Source organism: Bubalus bubalis, chromosome 9 (assembly GCF_019923935.1).
Source record: "Bubalus bubalis isolate 160015118507 breed Murrah chromosome 9, NDDB_SH_1, whole genome shotgun sequence".
Taxonomy (NCBI): domain Eukaryota; kingdom Metazoa; phylum Chordata; class Mammalia; order Artiodactyla; family Bovidae; genus Bubalus; species Bubalus bubalis.
Genome location: NC_059165.1, coordinates 35,291,770 through 35,307,286, shown reverse-complemented (window position 1 = coordinate 35,307,286; position 15,517 = coordinate 35,291,770). Strand labels below are relative to the sequence as shown.

At 37.6% G+C, this 15,517-nt stretch overlaps 1 long non-coding RNA gene across 4 annotated transcripts in view; it reads left to right on the top strand.

The window, feature by feature from the left end:
• Positions 1-15,517, top strand: part of LOC123335011 — a 399,767-nt gene that overhangs the window by 118,523 nt on the left and 265,727 nt on the right. Inside the window, exons 2-3 of one of the 4 annotated variants that reach the window (XR_006553225.2) lie at positions 365-412; positions 5,299-5,694. The exons of the other annotated variants lie outside the window; for them this stretch is intronic. This is a non-coding gene — a long non-coding RNA (uncharacterized LOC123335011). Of the gene's footprint in view, positions 1-364; positions 413-5,298; positions 5,695-15,517 lie in introns of those variants that run through there. 4 annotated transcript variants of the gene reach the window in all.

Genomic DNA, 15,517 nt, shown 5'->3' with positions numbered 1-15,517 from the left:
ATAGCTTTTCTCTTATACTCTTCCTGTTTCTTTCTACCCTGGCTCCTAAATCTTTCCTTTCCTTTGATCCCACCCTAAAAATGGTAGATCCAAGTTGGATCTTGGGAAGATTTCCCCCTTGAAAGGTTAATGGTGAAAGACATTGTTTTGATGTCCATTCAAAGGCATTTTTTATTTGATTCAATGGGAAATTTGTTTACTTATTCAAAAGTGAAAGTCACTGAGTTGTGTCTGACTCTTTGTGACCTCTTGACTATACAGTCCATGGAATTCTCCAGGCCAGAATACTGGAGTGTGTAGCCTTTCCCTTCTCTGGAGGATCTTCCCAACCCAAGAGTTGAACCCAGGTCTCCCCTTATTACAGGTGGATTCTTTACCAGCTGAGCCACAAGAGAAGCCCAAGAGTAATGGAGTGAGTAGCCTATCTCTTCTCCAGCAGATCTTCCCAACCCAGGAATTGAACCAGGGTCTCCTGCATTGCAGGTGGATTCTTTGCCAACTGAGCTGCCAGCGAAGCCCTACTTATTCAAAGGGCATGTATTAATTATCAGTCACATTCTGTGCTTGGCCCTGAGGACACTCATACAAACCTTGTCTTTAGGGTGCTTACAATAATATGGAAATGACTATATAAGATTTTTAGTTAAAGGCTCTGTGGTTTGGTTTTATGTCAAATACAGTAATTTCACCAGTAGGAAACTTGGATAGAGTTCATTACCTTGATCTTTCTGCCGGAGCTTATGGTCTCATCACAGTGCCTCGGGTGACATACAGAGCCTGGAGGAACAGAATCTGAGCACTTGAATTTGGTTTTTGATTGCTGGACCTTCCTATGAGACTCAGGGAAATGGGCATTTTTAAAAATATAAACAAAGCCAGACTACTCCTTTATCACTTTATTTTTCTGTCTTCCAACCTAAGACAACAAAGACAAAAATACTTCCTTCCCTAGAAATAATCTTTAATTCTACACTTTTCTGCAATGAAGGACATGTCTAGATCTCTTATTTACCATACAGCACACACTACCAGGTTTAGTATTTTTCCTTACTCTATTACTTAAAAAAAAACCCTTAAATGATAGAGGTACTGGGTCTTTAAAAATTGAAAACTAGATTTTTTTTTTTTGGTTGTTGTAGACAAGCAATTTAATGAAAATGCTACTGAAATGCTTTTTCCTCTATGAAAACTAGTAAATCAATTACAAAAGCAATTTCCTTACACAGTATGATTTTATTGTGTTTGACCAGGGCATTTGATAAGTATTAGTTCTTGCTGAGAGCAAAGAGTAAATTTTATTTCAAGCTTTTCTTTCATGCAAACAGTGAGAGAAGTATCAGAAGGGCAGTTGGATAGTAGCCTTGCCTGGTTGGTGATCACAAGAGGATGGGGGAATCCATGGGCTGGCCTGACTTCCTCATCGTCTACACTGAGAAATGCAAGAGACAGACTTGATTTTTTTATTTGGTAATAAAAATGGGGGGAATAATAGGAAATCTCATATCTGGGTTATTTCCTACAGGAGCAGCTATTGTGGTATTCCTTCCTTCTTCCTCAGAGACTTTGGTCCATTAAATAAACACACGCCTAACCCCAATTCAAACAAAACAAATAAATGTACAACAAGAGAGAAAAAAAATCAAGATCTGATGTGTGAACATATTGGAGTGGAAGGTTAGATGCTGTGGATTTCATTTTTTGCCCTTGAACTGGATATACAGATTGTCCTTGGTCCAAATATTAAAAGAGCAAAAAAAAAAAAAAAAAAAAAAAAAACAAACCACAAACCCCACAAACACAAGCAATTTACTGTGTGCCTAGTACTGCCTTAGGATTCATGTGACACATTCACTCCCTTCTGCTGCCCCTGGTATATTTTATATCATTCACAGATGATTGAGATTTTGCAGCATGGGGTGGTTAAGAGCCTGGATATTGAGCCAGTGTCTCTTAGTTTGTTTTTTCTGCTATAAAATGCTGACCATAATAGTATCTATGTCAGTCTAACTCATAGTGTTGTAATGAAAATTAAATGAGGTAATGGGTGTGCTCCACAGATGTTAGCCACAGAAACTGCTGGAATGAATGGGGCATGGTATTTTATTATAGGAATCCAGAGAAAGGAGATGTAACAATTTTCTTAATGACTTCTCCTATTCCTCTCCATCCCACGCTCAGGTGAGAAGGTGTTCCTTTCTCATTGCTGTCTCAGCACCTTCTGCAGTACCTTATCATGTTATATTAAAACTGTGTATATAAATACCAGCCATACCCTTTGCCCAGCATGCAAGCTCCTACGTGGTAGAGTCTGTTAGTTAATTTTGTTTACTCAGCACCTACTGATCCTCTTGGAGCAGAGAGAGAGCTGAAAAATGTTCCTAAAGCAAAGAATTGAAGGCAGGAAAAAGTCAAGAACTAGAGTGGTCTTTTAGAAGATAGTCTGAGAAACTAATTGCAAGAGACGAAAACATTTAAGATAGTGGCAATGGAGTACGGAAAGGCTAGAGGAAGGAATAGCGGAGGAAAGAAGAAAAGGAGGGTAAACTAGGGGCTCATCCAAGGAGGAAAAATATTGGGAATATTGGAAAATATTTGGAATATTGGCTAAAAGCAATATACAGTCTATGTTTTAGAGAGTTCAAATCACATTTTGTGTTCTGTTGATAGGATCTTCAATGTCACCTTGAAGAAGTTGGTAGGAATTTGTGTTTTAGAAATAAAAAGAATCCTTGATCAGGCACTTAAATAAATTCTGATTAGTGTTATATGAAGAATTTGTGGGTTTTTAAACCAATTTAAAGCAGAACTGTAAACCCATCAAGTAACTTCAGTAACATCAGAGATGATAAGCTTGAAATCTGATGTTTATGAGGCAAGGAGAAGGGTTAGCAGTACCCAAGAACAACCTTTCAGTCTGTAGGATTAATGACTCATTCCTAAATACTCAGTGATGAGCTGCAGCTTTTCAGTCACCTTCCTATGTGCTAGTGTTCCAGCAACAACAACAGAAAAAAAAAAAAAAAGATCCCTGACCTAAAGAAGCATTCAGTCTGTAGGGGAGACAGAAAATTACATGGGCAGTATTATAGTGTGCTATGAGCTATGGGATTATACAGGTGGGATGTTTAATCCAGTATAAGGAGTCAGGGGAGACTTCCTCAAAGATGTGATCCATAAACTGATGTCTAAAGGATGAATAGAAAATAGCTAGAGATAAGGAGGAGAAAGAACTGTTTTGTGCAGAAACAGTGAAAAAAACTTCAGTGAAGTTGGGTAAAATTCAATGAACATGGAGGGTAGATATCAAGGAAATAGGTAGTAGATGTAATCAGGACCCAATCACATAGGTAATTGTAAGTTATATAACAAGGTCAGAATTGTATATGTGAAATAAAACCCCTGTCTATGTAGTCAGCCTGATGATTCAAGGAAAGAAACACTGAGAAGTCACAGGCTTTTGGGATACTCCATGTGAGCAATAGTTGTAGTGAGAGAGTAGGTTCAGAGGCAGATGAACATAAGAGATATTTAAGAGTAGACTTGACCAGTGTTGATTAGACATGTGGAGTTAGGAGAAGAGTCAGATTTAAGTTTTGTATTCATTTTTGGCTTGTGGATCCTAGTGGGTAGAAGTATTATTTTCTGAACTGGGCAGCCAGGAAGGAGAATAGTTTGGGTGTCATTAGATATTGAGTACAGTTTTAAATGTACTGAGTTTGAAATGTCTTTGTAATATCGAAGTGGAGATTAATGAAAGTGGCAGTCAAGAGAGAGAGAAACTTATTAAATCGATATATACAATTAAAAGCTATCAAAATATGGATATTAATTGAAATAATGAGAGGAAATAAACTGGCCTAGGGAGTACAAGTGGAGTAAAAATGAGGCCGAAGACAGAATTTGTAGAGCTGACCAATTATTTTCTTTTAAATCATCTTCATTGAAGTATAATTTATATACCAGAGTGCACCTGATTTAGGGCTTCCAAGGTGATGCTAGTGGTAAAGAATCTGCCAATGCAGGAGATGCAAGAGACATGGGTTTGATCCGTGGTCAGGAAGATCCCCTGGAGTAGGAAATGGAAACCCTCTCCAGTATTCTTGCTTGGGAAATCCAATGGACAGAGAAGCCTGGCAGGCTTCAGTCCATGGGATCACATAGAGTTGGACATGACTGAGCACACACACACACACACACACACACACACACACCCCATTTTAAGTAAACATTTTAATGATTTTTACAAATGTGCACATCCCTCACACAAATGTACGCATTTTACAAATGTTCACCTCCCTCACAAAAATGTACACATTTTGCAAATGTACAGGCTCCTCACACAAATGTACACATTTTACAAATGTACACATCCCTCTAACTCTAATCAAGATTCAGAAAATATCTAGTGTTGTGCTGAATCTGGATTGGGAGTTCCAATTTAGTTTTCAGGAGTTTTGAATGCTGGTTATTAAGTATAGACATTGTTGAAAATTATATGATCTTACAGTTAAATAAACTTTATTAAAAACAAAATATACTTGAAGCCTATTTCCTGGTTATTTACTGTATTTAATACTATGATTTTTGGAGTTATTCATATGTGTTTTATTTGAGCGGATGAAGTCCTGTATCTTAGTAAGTGTTCAGTGATGTCATGTTGGTAACTGGAAATGGGCCATAGTGAGATTTAATGTCATGGAATTTGGCAAACATTTACAGATCAGGGCTTGACATTTTTTAGCTGATTGTCTAGATGTAAGTTAGTGAAGGGTAAAATGTTAATAATAAAGATTAAATTTGAAAGTGACGTATCTATAGCTGTTACTTTATGAATAGCATAAAAATTGAGGCTATTTGAAGATATGTTCCTCTTATATTTGAGAACTATTACCTGGTTCAGGAAAGCAACTACTCGTGTCTTTATTAAACAAGATGGGTTCCACAGAAGCTTAATAGATGCAATTTATAAGAGGATGAGAAGGAATTTAAAAGTATGTGACCTATCAGATGTAATGAAAATAATTTATTGGGAAAAGAATGAGAGAGTTGGATGCAACATCATTTGTGAAAACTTGGTTGAATTGGAATCACAGGTAGCTTATGTATGTCAGAGTTTGGCAAAAGCCAGTTAAAGCATTTTGTGAGAATTAATTGCCCAATGGAATTTACAATAAAGTATATTGTATATTTTGTTATTTGTAAATTGTGTATGGTACAATTTTTTAAATCAATAAAACATAAAAACATATATAAAACTATATTTTATATATATATATATATTTTTTTTTTTTTCCACAGAGAGCTGGTTATTAAGCACTTACTAGCACAGCACTGATCATACATTCTTGCACAAAGTTCCTTCATGTATCTTCTGCATACCCCTGATCTTTGGACTGAAACCACCATTGATTTGCCTTCTATTACTGTATGTTAATTTTGCCTGTTCTAGAATTTCTTATAAATGGAATAATACTTTTTAGTGTATTGCTTCTTTGCTCAACATGATATTTCTGAGATTCATCCACATTGTTGTGTGTATCACATAGCAGTGAGTTATTTGTTTTGGTTGCTGGGTAGTGTTCTGTTGTATGGATGTACCATGATTGATTTTTCATGCCTGTATTTATCATTTTTCTCTTCTTCAGCTTTTGGCTCTTATGAATAAAACTGCTGTTTACAACTCATTTTTTTGGAGCCAATGTTTTAAATTCTTCTGGGGTTAAATACCCACGAGTAGAGTTGCTAATGGAGAAGGCAATGGCACCATACTCCAGTACTCTTGCCTGGAAAATCCCAGGGATGGGGGAGCCTGGTGGGCTGCTGTCTCTGGGGTTGCACAGAGTCGGACATGACTGAAGTGACTTAGCAGCAGCAGCAGCAGAGTTGCTAAGTCTCACGTATGTTGTAACTAAGCAGCTGCCATTGAACTTTTCAAGTGGCTGTAGTTTTACATTCTACACGGTAGTGCCTGAGAACTATAGTTGTTCTACATCCTCGCCAACACTTCACTGTGTTCATCTTTTTAACTTGATCCATCCTAATGTGTGTGTGTATCAGTACTTCACTGTAGTTTTAATTGGCACACTACTTTTTTTTTGAAGAACTGAAAAAGTACAGCAAAATGTCTAACAGAGGAAGGTGTCAGGGAAGCCAGGACAGAAGAGCTTTGTGAGAAACAGGAGGCGTATAGAGCTAAGAGGTTAAAGAAGACAAGAACAGCAAAGAAAAGCAAAGGTCCATTGGATTAAAGAGCTGGAAGTTCATTTGTTACTTTGGTATGTGTCAATTATAGGGAGAAAATTGAAATCATTCAGTGGACTCACTACTTGCTGCCCTCAAACCTAGAATCCTATGCTTTCCCTGACATGAAAGATCCAAAATACCATTTTTTTTTTTCCCCTGTGGGTCAAACCCTAACATCAGACAAGGGAAAACTGCTGAGTAGAACCTTAGTCCGGCCCTGAGTCCTCTCTGGCAAGGACCCCTTATTTCCAGACTGACCTCAAATAAGGTATTCTCATTTGATGCTTCAAGGCGGCTTCTCCCTCTCTCATGAATTGCTAGAAGATAGCTGAAACTTCCTACCTACAGTGTCTTTCTATTTGGAGATATTTTTCCCAAAAGGGCACGATAGGTCATGTGAAATGTCCCCTGGTTTATTCTCATTAGGCATTAGACATAACCTTGTTCAGTGCCTACTGTGTAGCTTTTATTTTATCGTGTTTATTAATATATTGAATAGATAAATGAAAGAATGAGTAACGAATGAGTTACCATATAAAGTAGGATTTGGGTTAATGTCCTCTGTTATCAGTTTTCATTCGGATTTCTTAACAAGTCACATTGGTTTTGTTGTTGTTGTTAAGTCGCTTCAGTCGTGTCCGACTCTGTGCGACCCCATAGACGGCAGGCCACCAGGCTCCGCCGTCCCTGGGATTCTCCAGGCAAGAACACTGGAGTGGGTTGCCATTTCCTTCTCCAATGCATGAAAGCAAAAAGTGAAAGTGAAGTCGCTCAGTCATGTCTGACTCATCAGACTGCAGCCTACCAGGCTCCTCCATCCATGGGATTTTCCAGGCAAGAGTACTGGAGTGGGGTGCCATTTCCTTCTCCAATGCATGAAAGTGGAAAGTGAAAGTGAAGTCGCTCAGTCGTGTCCACTCTTAGCTACCCCATGGACTGCAGCCTACCAGGCTCCTCCATCCATGGGATTTTCCAGGCAAGAGTACTGGAGTGGGGTGCCATTGCCTTCTCCCACACTGGTTTATAACATTATAAAAGTTTCCTGTGCAACATTGATATTTCTACTTCTGTATACACTGCAGCATGATTACCACCAAATTTTTAGATTCCATCCCTCACCATACAGTTGACTGCTTTCTTACTTCTTTCCCTAATTTCCTTCCCCTCTGGTAACAACTGCTCTGTTCTCTGTATTTATGTGTTTGTTTTGGTCCTTAAGTTTATTTTGTTATTTATTTTGTTGTATTATTTTATATTCCATACAGGGATGAAACTATAAAACAACAGAGGGGTGAAAGAGGCTTCCCTGATAGTTCAGTTGGTAAAGAATCCGCCTGCAAAGCAGGAGACCCCAGTTCTATTCATGGGCTGGGAAAATCCACTGGAGAAGTGATAGGCTACCCACTCCAGTATTCTCAGGTTTTCCTTGTGGCTCAGCTGGTAAAGAATCCTCCAGCAATGTGGGAGACCTTGGTTCAATCCCTCAGTTGGGAAGATCCTCCGGAGAAGGGGAAGGCTACCCACTCCAGTATTCTGACCTGGAGAGTTCCATGGACTGTATAGTCCACGGAGTTGCAAAGAGTTGGACACGACTGAGTGACTTTTACTTTCATAGGGATGAAAAAATGGTATTTCCCAGGATGACTTATTTCACTTAGAATAATACTCTCAGTGCCCATTCATGTTGTTACAGATGGCAAGATTTTGTCTTTTTTAAATGGCTAAATACTATGCTATTTTACATATGTGTATACAACAATTTTTAAAATCCATTCATCCATTAATGGACACATAGATTGTTCCCATTTCTTGGTTGTTGTAAATAATAGTATGATGAATGCAGAGGTACAGAATCTTTTCAACTTAGTGTTTCATATTCTTTAATAAATACCCAGAAATGAAATAGCTAGATCATATGATAGTTCTATTAAATTTTTGCAGCATGTCCATTCTGTTTTCCACAATGGCTACACCAGTTTACATTCCCACCAACAGTATATGCTGATTTCCTTTTTTCCACATCCCTACCAACACTTGCTATTTCTTTCTTTCTTTCTTCTTTTTTTTTGGGAATAGCCATTCTAATAAATGTGAGGTGGTATCTAATTGTGGTTTTGATTTGCATTTCCCTAATAATTAGTTATGTTAGCCATCTTTACATGTGCCTTTTGGCCATCTGTTTATCCTCTTTGGAAAAATTATCCTATGCCCATCTTTAAGTTGTGTTGCTTTTTGTTGTTGAGTTGTAGGAGTTGTTCATGTATTTTGGATATTAACTCCTTATTGAATATGTGATTTGCAAGTATCCTATACCATTCAATTTATTGTCTTTCATTTTGTTTCCTTTCCTGTGCAGAAGCTTTTTAGTTAGATATAGTCCACTTGTTCATTTTGTTTTTGTTTTCCTTGCCTGAGGAGACATGTCCAGAAAGATTTTGCTAAGACTTATGTCAAAGAATGTACTGCCTTTGTTTTTTTCTAGTAATTTCATGGTTTCACATCTTACACTCAAGTTTTCAATCCATTTTTGAGAAATTTTTGTGTATGGTTTGAGTCTCGTTTGGTCTAGTTTCTTTCTTTTTCCTTTTTTTGCATGTAGCTGTTTGGTTTTCCCATGGGGCAATGGCACCCCACTCCAGTACTCTTGCCTGGAAAATCCCATGGACGGAGGAGCCTGGTAGGCCGCAGTCCATGGGGTCGCTAAGAGTCAGACACGACTGAGCGACTTCACTTTCACTTTTCACTTTCATGCATTGGAGAAGGAAATGGCAACCCACTCCAGTGTTCTTGCCTGGAGGATCCCAGGGACGGGGGAGCCTGGTGGGCTGCCATCTATGGGCTCGCACAGAGTCAGACACGACTGAAGCGACTTAGCAGCAGCAGCAGCAGTTTGGTTTTCCCAGCACCGTTTGTTGATGAGATGGTCCTTTCTCATGTATGTTCTTTGCCCCTTTGTCATAAGTTAATTGCCCATATACGTGTGGATTTACTTATGCCCTCTCAACATTGTTCCACTGGTCTGTATGTCTGTTTTCCTGCCAGTACCATGCTATTTTCATCGCATAACTTTGTAACATAGCTTGAAATCAAGAAGTGTGGTACCTCCAGCTCTGTTCTGCTTTCTCAGAAGCTGTCTGGTTCTGAACTTTTGTTTTTTTCAGAGATCTTTGATTACTGTTTAGTCTCCTTACTAGTAATTCATACATTCAGCCTTTTCTATTTTTTCCTGATTTAGTCTTGGTAAATTGTGTGATTCTGAGAATTTATCCATTTCTGCTTGGCTGTCCAATTTGTTGATTGTATTCTTTTCTAACCTTTCATGTTTCTTTGGTATCCATTGTTATTTCTCCTCTTTCATTTTTGATTTTATTTATCAGCACCTTTTCTCTCTCTATTTTTGTCTCAGTGAGTCCAGCTAATAATGCTGGGTGAATTTTGTTTATCTTTTCAAAGAATATGCTCTTATTTTCATTGATCTTTTCTTTTATCTTTTTAGTATTATTTCATTTATTTCCACTCTTATCTGTATTGTTTTTTCCATTCATTTGTTCTTCTTTTTCTAGTTCTTTTAGGTGCAGGATTAAATTGTTTATTTGAACTTTTTCTTGTGTTTGAAGTGGACCTGTGTTACTATAAGCTTCCCTCTTAGTAATGATTTTGCTGCAACTTACAGATTTTCATATATTGTATTTTCACTTTTTGTCTTCAGGTATTTTTAATCTTCTTTGATTTCATTTTTGACACAGTAGTTACCAATAACATGTTTAGTCTCCACCTGTTCATTATTTTTCTAGCTTTCTTCTTGTAGTTGGTTTCTAGTTTTATACCATTGTGACTGGAAAAGATGACTGATATGATTTCATTCTTAAATTTATTGATACTTCTTTTATATCACAGTATATGTCCATCTTTGAGAGTATTCCATTGTGCACTTGAGAAGAATGTGTATCCTGCTGCATTTGGATGGAATTTTCTGGATAAATCTATTAAATCTATCTGGCCTAATATTTCATTTAAAGGCACTGTTTTCCTGTTTACTCTCTGTCTGGAAGATCTGTCCATTGATAAGGGTGAGATGTCAAAATCCCCTAATATTATTGTCTTGCTATAAATTTCTCCCTTTAAGTCTGTCAATAATTGCTTTACATGTTTTGGTGCTCCTGTGTTAAGTGCATATATAAATAATGCCTGTTACATCTTCTTGATGAATTGTTCCCTTTATTGTTATATCCTATCCATCTTTGTTTCCTGTTACCTTTTTTAGCTGGAAGTCTATTTTACCTGGTATGAATATGGGTTATACCTACTTCTTTTTAGCTGTCATTTGCTTGGAGTATCAAATTCTGTCCCTTCACTTTGAGCCTATGTTTGTCTTTAGAGCTGGGGTAAATCTCCTAGACACACTATATAGTTGTGTTTTTTTTAAATCCATTTAGCCACTCGATATGCTTTCATGGGTGAGTTCAATCCAGTTACATTTAGGGTGCTTATTGATAAATGAGAACCTAGTACTGCCGTTTTATGTTTTGTTTTTTGGTTGCTCTGCCTCCAGTTTTTTGTGTGTGTGTGTGTGTGTAATTCTGTCTGCCATGTTGATGTGGTGGTTTTCTGTGATGTTTCTCTCATTTTCCTTTTTTTTAATGTATGTTTAGGGTCTCTGCTCTACATTTACGTTTTGTGGTTATTGTGAGGTTTGTATTATAAATGTCTCATCAATAAAACAGTCCTTTTTCTCCTGAAAGCATTTTATCTTCAGTTATCTATATGGTTCCTATCATTTTCCTTTCCCTCTTGTGTGTTTCTGTTGTCTCAGATTACGGATTTTTATGCTGTGAGCTTGTTACCAAATAGAAGTAGTCATAGTTATTCTTACTGTTTTTTAATCTTTAACCTTTAATTAAATGTTTAACACCTATTACGATACAGAGTTGCATTTTTCTGATTCTGTTATCACCTTGCTCAGATTTTTGTGTACTCTTGCCATTTTGTTTCAGTTAGAAGAGCTCCTTTAAACATTTCTTGTAAAACAGGTCTAGTATTGATGCCCTCCCCCAGCTTTCATTTGTTTAGGAAAGCCTTTATTTCTTCTTCACAAGCTGATTGATAATTGTGCTGGATAGAATATTCTTGGCTGACAATTTTTATCTTTCAGTATTTTGGGCATGTCATTCTGTTCCCTCTCGGCCTATAGAGGTCTTGCTGAGAAATATGCTGATATGCCTAATGGGGGTTCCTTTGTAGATTACCATACATTTTCCTTGGCTACCTTTAAAATTCTTTGTCATTGACTTTGGACTTTTTAATATGATGTGCTTGGAGAACATCTTCTTGTGTTGAAATTACTAGTTGTTTTCTCAGCTGCATGGGCTTGTAAATCCAGTTCCTTCCCCAGGTTTGGCAAGTTCTCAGCTATTACTTCTTTAAGTAAACTTTACTGTCCTCTCCCTCTGGGATACTGCTTATTATTGTGTTATCCTTCCTAAATGGATTGGATAATTCTTTGAATATTTCTTAATTCTTTGGTTCTTTTTTAGAGTTAAAATCTCTTTGGTTAAAATATTCCTTTTGTTCATTAATTTTATTCCTGAGTTCATTAAACTGCCTTTCTGCATTTTCTTGCAGCTTGTTGAGTTTCTTCATGACAGCTATTTTGAGTTTTTTATCAGTTAGACAACAGCATTCTGTGACTTAAATTTGGTTTCTGTGATAGCGTTGTTTTCTTTTGTGATACAGTTTCACTGTGATTTTTTTTATGGTGCTTGACAGATTATTTCTCTACCAGCCCATTTGAAGTTGCAAACTCTTTTCTTTTTTAGGTAAGTCTTCCCCTCCCTTTTCCCCCGGAGGGTCAGACTACACTTCCTGCTACTCGCCCCTTTGGTGTAATCTTCATGGACACATCATGTCTCATTTCATGAAGATTTTAGTTCCTAGCTCACTCACTGTTGTTTTCTCTAATACTTTCTCATTATCATAGTGGCTGATTTTAGATTTTGTGTTAATAATTCTTCCCTGATCTCCAGGTTCCTTGACTCTTTCTTTTTCAGAGAACCTGGCATCCACCTTATGCAGCCATAAACTCCCTAAATGAATCCCAGACTGAAATTCCCTAAAATGACATCCCTTCTACAATTTCAGTTATAAGCATCTTACTGTCTAGCTATTATCTCCCTTACTCAGTGCCTCTAGTACACTTGGCAACAATCCTTTCACTCCATTCTCTTTACACAAATACCACATTTTCACTGTTACTTGCTCCCTCATTTTGTACTTAGCTTGAGTTCTCTAGTCTAACTATGAAATATCTCTGCTCAGACCTTGTGCTTCATTTCAGAGTTTGGCTGTTTTTTGACTCTAAGTCTGATCCAGTCTTGTACCTGCTCATTAGGGCTGGATCACTCCTGACCCTAAGCTAGTTTGATACTAAGTTGTTTTATGCTGTCTTGTTGAGAGTCAAATCCTGTTTTATTCTTGCACAGATGACCAGTCATACTGCAATAATGACCAACCCTAAGAAAGGCTTTCATTGCTTTCCTTTGTAATCAAAAGTGCTTTTCAGAATCCTATCTTCCTTGGATAGAAAGTTTTTCTTCTTGCCCTATATCTAGCTGAAGACTTAACACTCAGAGAAACTCACTGTCCACTCCAGAGTGATTTTCCCTTGTGTGCAAACCAATAGATTCAGCTTTGATATTTATGGTCTTTGATTATTTAACAGGTCTGCCTGTTTAATCACTTCCCTGAATACACTCTCAAATATTTTGCCCTTTTCCCCTCTATCCCATCATTGTGTTTACATAGTATCACTTAATCTTAGTTGAATCCCACTCTGTACTTACTCTGCTCCTGAACTTAGATTGAACATGACTGGAGAAAAACAACATTATTTTGAATAGTCTTACTTGAAATCCATGGCCACTTTATTCAAGTGGGCTCATCTACTGTTGAGCCATCCTACTTCATTTTGCTAGTCTATTCATTTTTTTACTCTCCTAGATTTTTTTTTTACTCTCCTATTTCCTTTTCATCTTGTTTTCATTAAACTTTCAACACATACTTTCTCATCTTCATTCTCATTTGATAACCTTTCACGGAGAAAGTAGAAGCACTTAAGATTTCTACATGATCCCACTCTGACATCTGCCAGTCAACTTGGAACTATACCCATATAATCTGCCTTTCCTTTATTTTTCAGTGATGAAATCTCAGTGTTTCTCTCTAAGGCCAAACTCAACACTTGTGCTCCAACAATTTTCCCCTTACTCTCATCTCTTTTTTACCTCTTTATTCTAGTAGCATGCAAATATGCTCTAATTTCTCATATCTGAAAAAACATTTCCTGGCTTCACATTTCTCTCTAGCTTCTGACCTCATTTCCTGTAAAGCTTCTTGAAAGAAGTATATATTTGCTTGCTCCCAAATTCCTTGAACATATTCAAAGCAGTTTTTAATCCCCATCACTCCACTGAATCATAGAAAAAGCAAGAGAGTTCCAGAAAAACATCTACTTCTGCTTTATTGACTACACCAAAGCCTTTGACTGTGTGGATCGTAACAAAGTATGGAAAATTCTGAAAGAGATGGGAATACCAGACCATCTGACCTGCCTTCTGAGAAATCTGTATGCAGGTCAAGAAGCAACAGTTAGAACTGGACATGGAACAACCGATTGGTTACAAATTGGGAAAGGAGTACATCAAAGCTGTATATTGTCACCCTGCTTATTTAACTTATATGCAGAGTACATCATGTGAAATGCTGGGCTGGATGAAGCACAAGCTGGAATCAAGATTGCCAGGAGAAATATCAATAACCTCAGATATGCAGATGACACTACCTTATAGCAGAAAGCAAAGAACTAAAGAGCCTCTTGATGCAAGTGAAAGAGGAGAGTGGAAAAAATTGGCTTAAAACTCAACATTCAAAAAACTAAGATCATGGCACCTGATCCCATCACTTCATGGCAATAAATGGGGAAATGATGGAAACAGTGGGAGACTTTAGTTTTTTGGGTTCCAAAATCACTGCAGATGGTGATGGTAGCCATGAAATTAAAAGACGCTTACTATTTGGAAGAAAAGCTATGTCCAACCTAGACAGCATTTTAAAAAGCAGAGACATTACTTTGCCAACAAAGGTCTGTCTAGTCAAAGCTATGGTTTTTCTAGTAGTCATGTATGGATGTGAGCGTTGGACTACAAAGAAAGATGAGTGCCAAAGAATTGATGCTTTTGAACTGTGGTGTTGGAGAAGACTCTTGAGAGTCCCTTGGACTGCAAGGAGATCCAACCAGTCCATCCTAAAGGAAATCAGTCCTGAATATTCATTGGAAGGACTGATGTTGAAGCTGAAGCTCCAATACTTTGGCCACCTGATGTGAAGAACTGACTCATTGGAGGAGACCCTGATGCTGAGAAAGATTGAAGGTGAGAGGAGAAGGGGAAAACAGAGGATGAGATGGCTGGATGGCATCACCAACTTGATGGACATGAACTGGAGCAAGTTCCGGGAGTTGGTGATGGACAGGGAAGCCTGGCTTGCTGCAGTCCATGGGGTCACAAAGAGTTGGACATGACTGAGCGACTGAACTGACTCCACTGAAAGCACCTGTCAGAAATTTCCAATGACCTCCACATGGCTAAAGCCAATGACAGCATCTTAATCTTCATCTTTCTTGACCTTGGATATAACATTTGGATTCTGGGCTACTGTTTTCCTCTGAGAGATTAAATATTTCTCTGGCTCCTTTGCTGATGTTAGTCCTTGAATCTCTTCCATTCTTTATTTACTCTCACTTCAGAGTGATGTTATCTGTACTTTTGTTTTTAAAATTATTAAAAAACTGATGATTTCTAAATCCATGCCTGCAACTTGGACCCCTATGAACTCAGCTATCTGGCTGCTCACTTAACAGTTCAATTTGGATGACAAATTAGCATCTGAAGCTTTATATGTTTGCAGATTGACTGCCAGTTCCTCTCTCCATCCAAATCTTGTTGCTTGTCTTCATCTCAGTAAAGAGTAACCTCATCCTTCCAACAGAATATACCAAAATTTTGGGTGTGTCCATGACTCTTGCCTTTTTCTCCAGTCCTACTTCCAATGAGAAAATCTAGTTGTCTCTATGTTTGATTTGTGTACAGAATTGTGATATTTTCTAACTGCCTTTACTTCTATCTTCCTGATTTAACAACCATCATTTCTCACGCAAATGGTTGAAGTAGCCTCCTAACTGTTCTCTCTCCTCTGTTGACATCCATTTTCAATCCAGGAG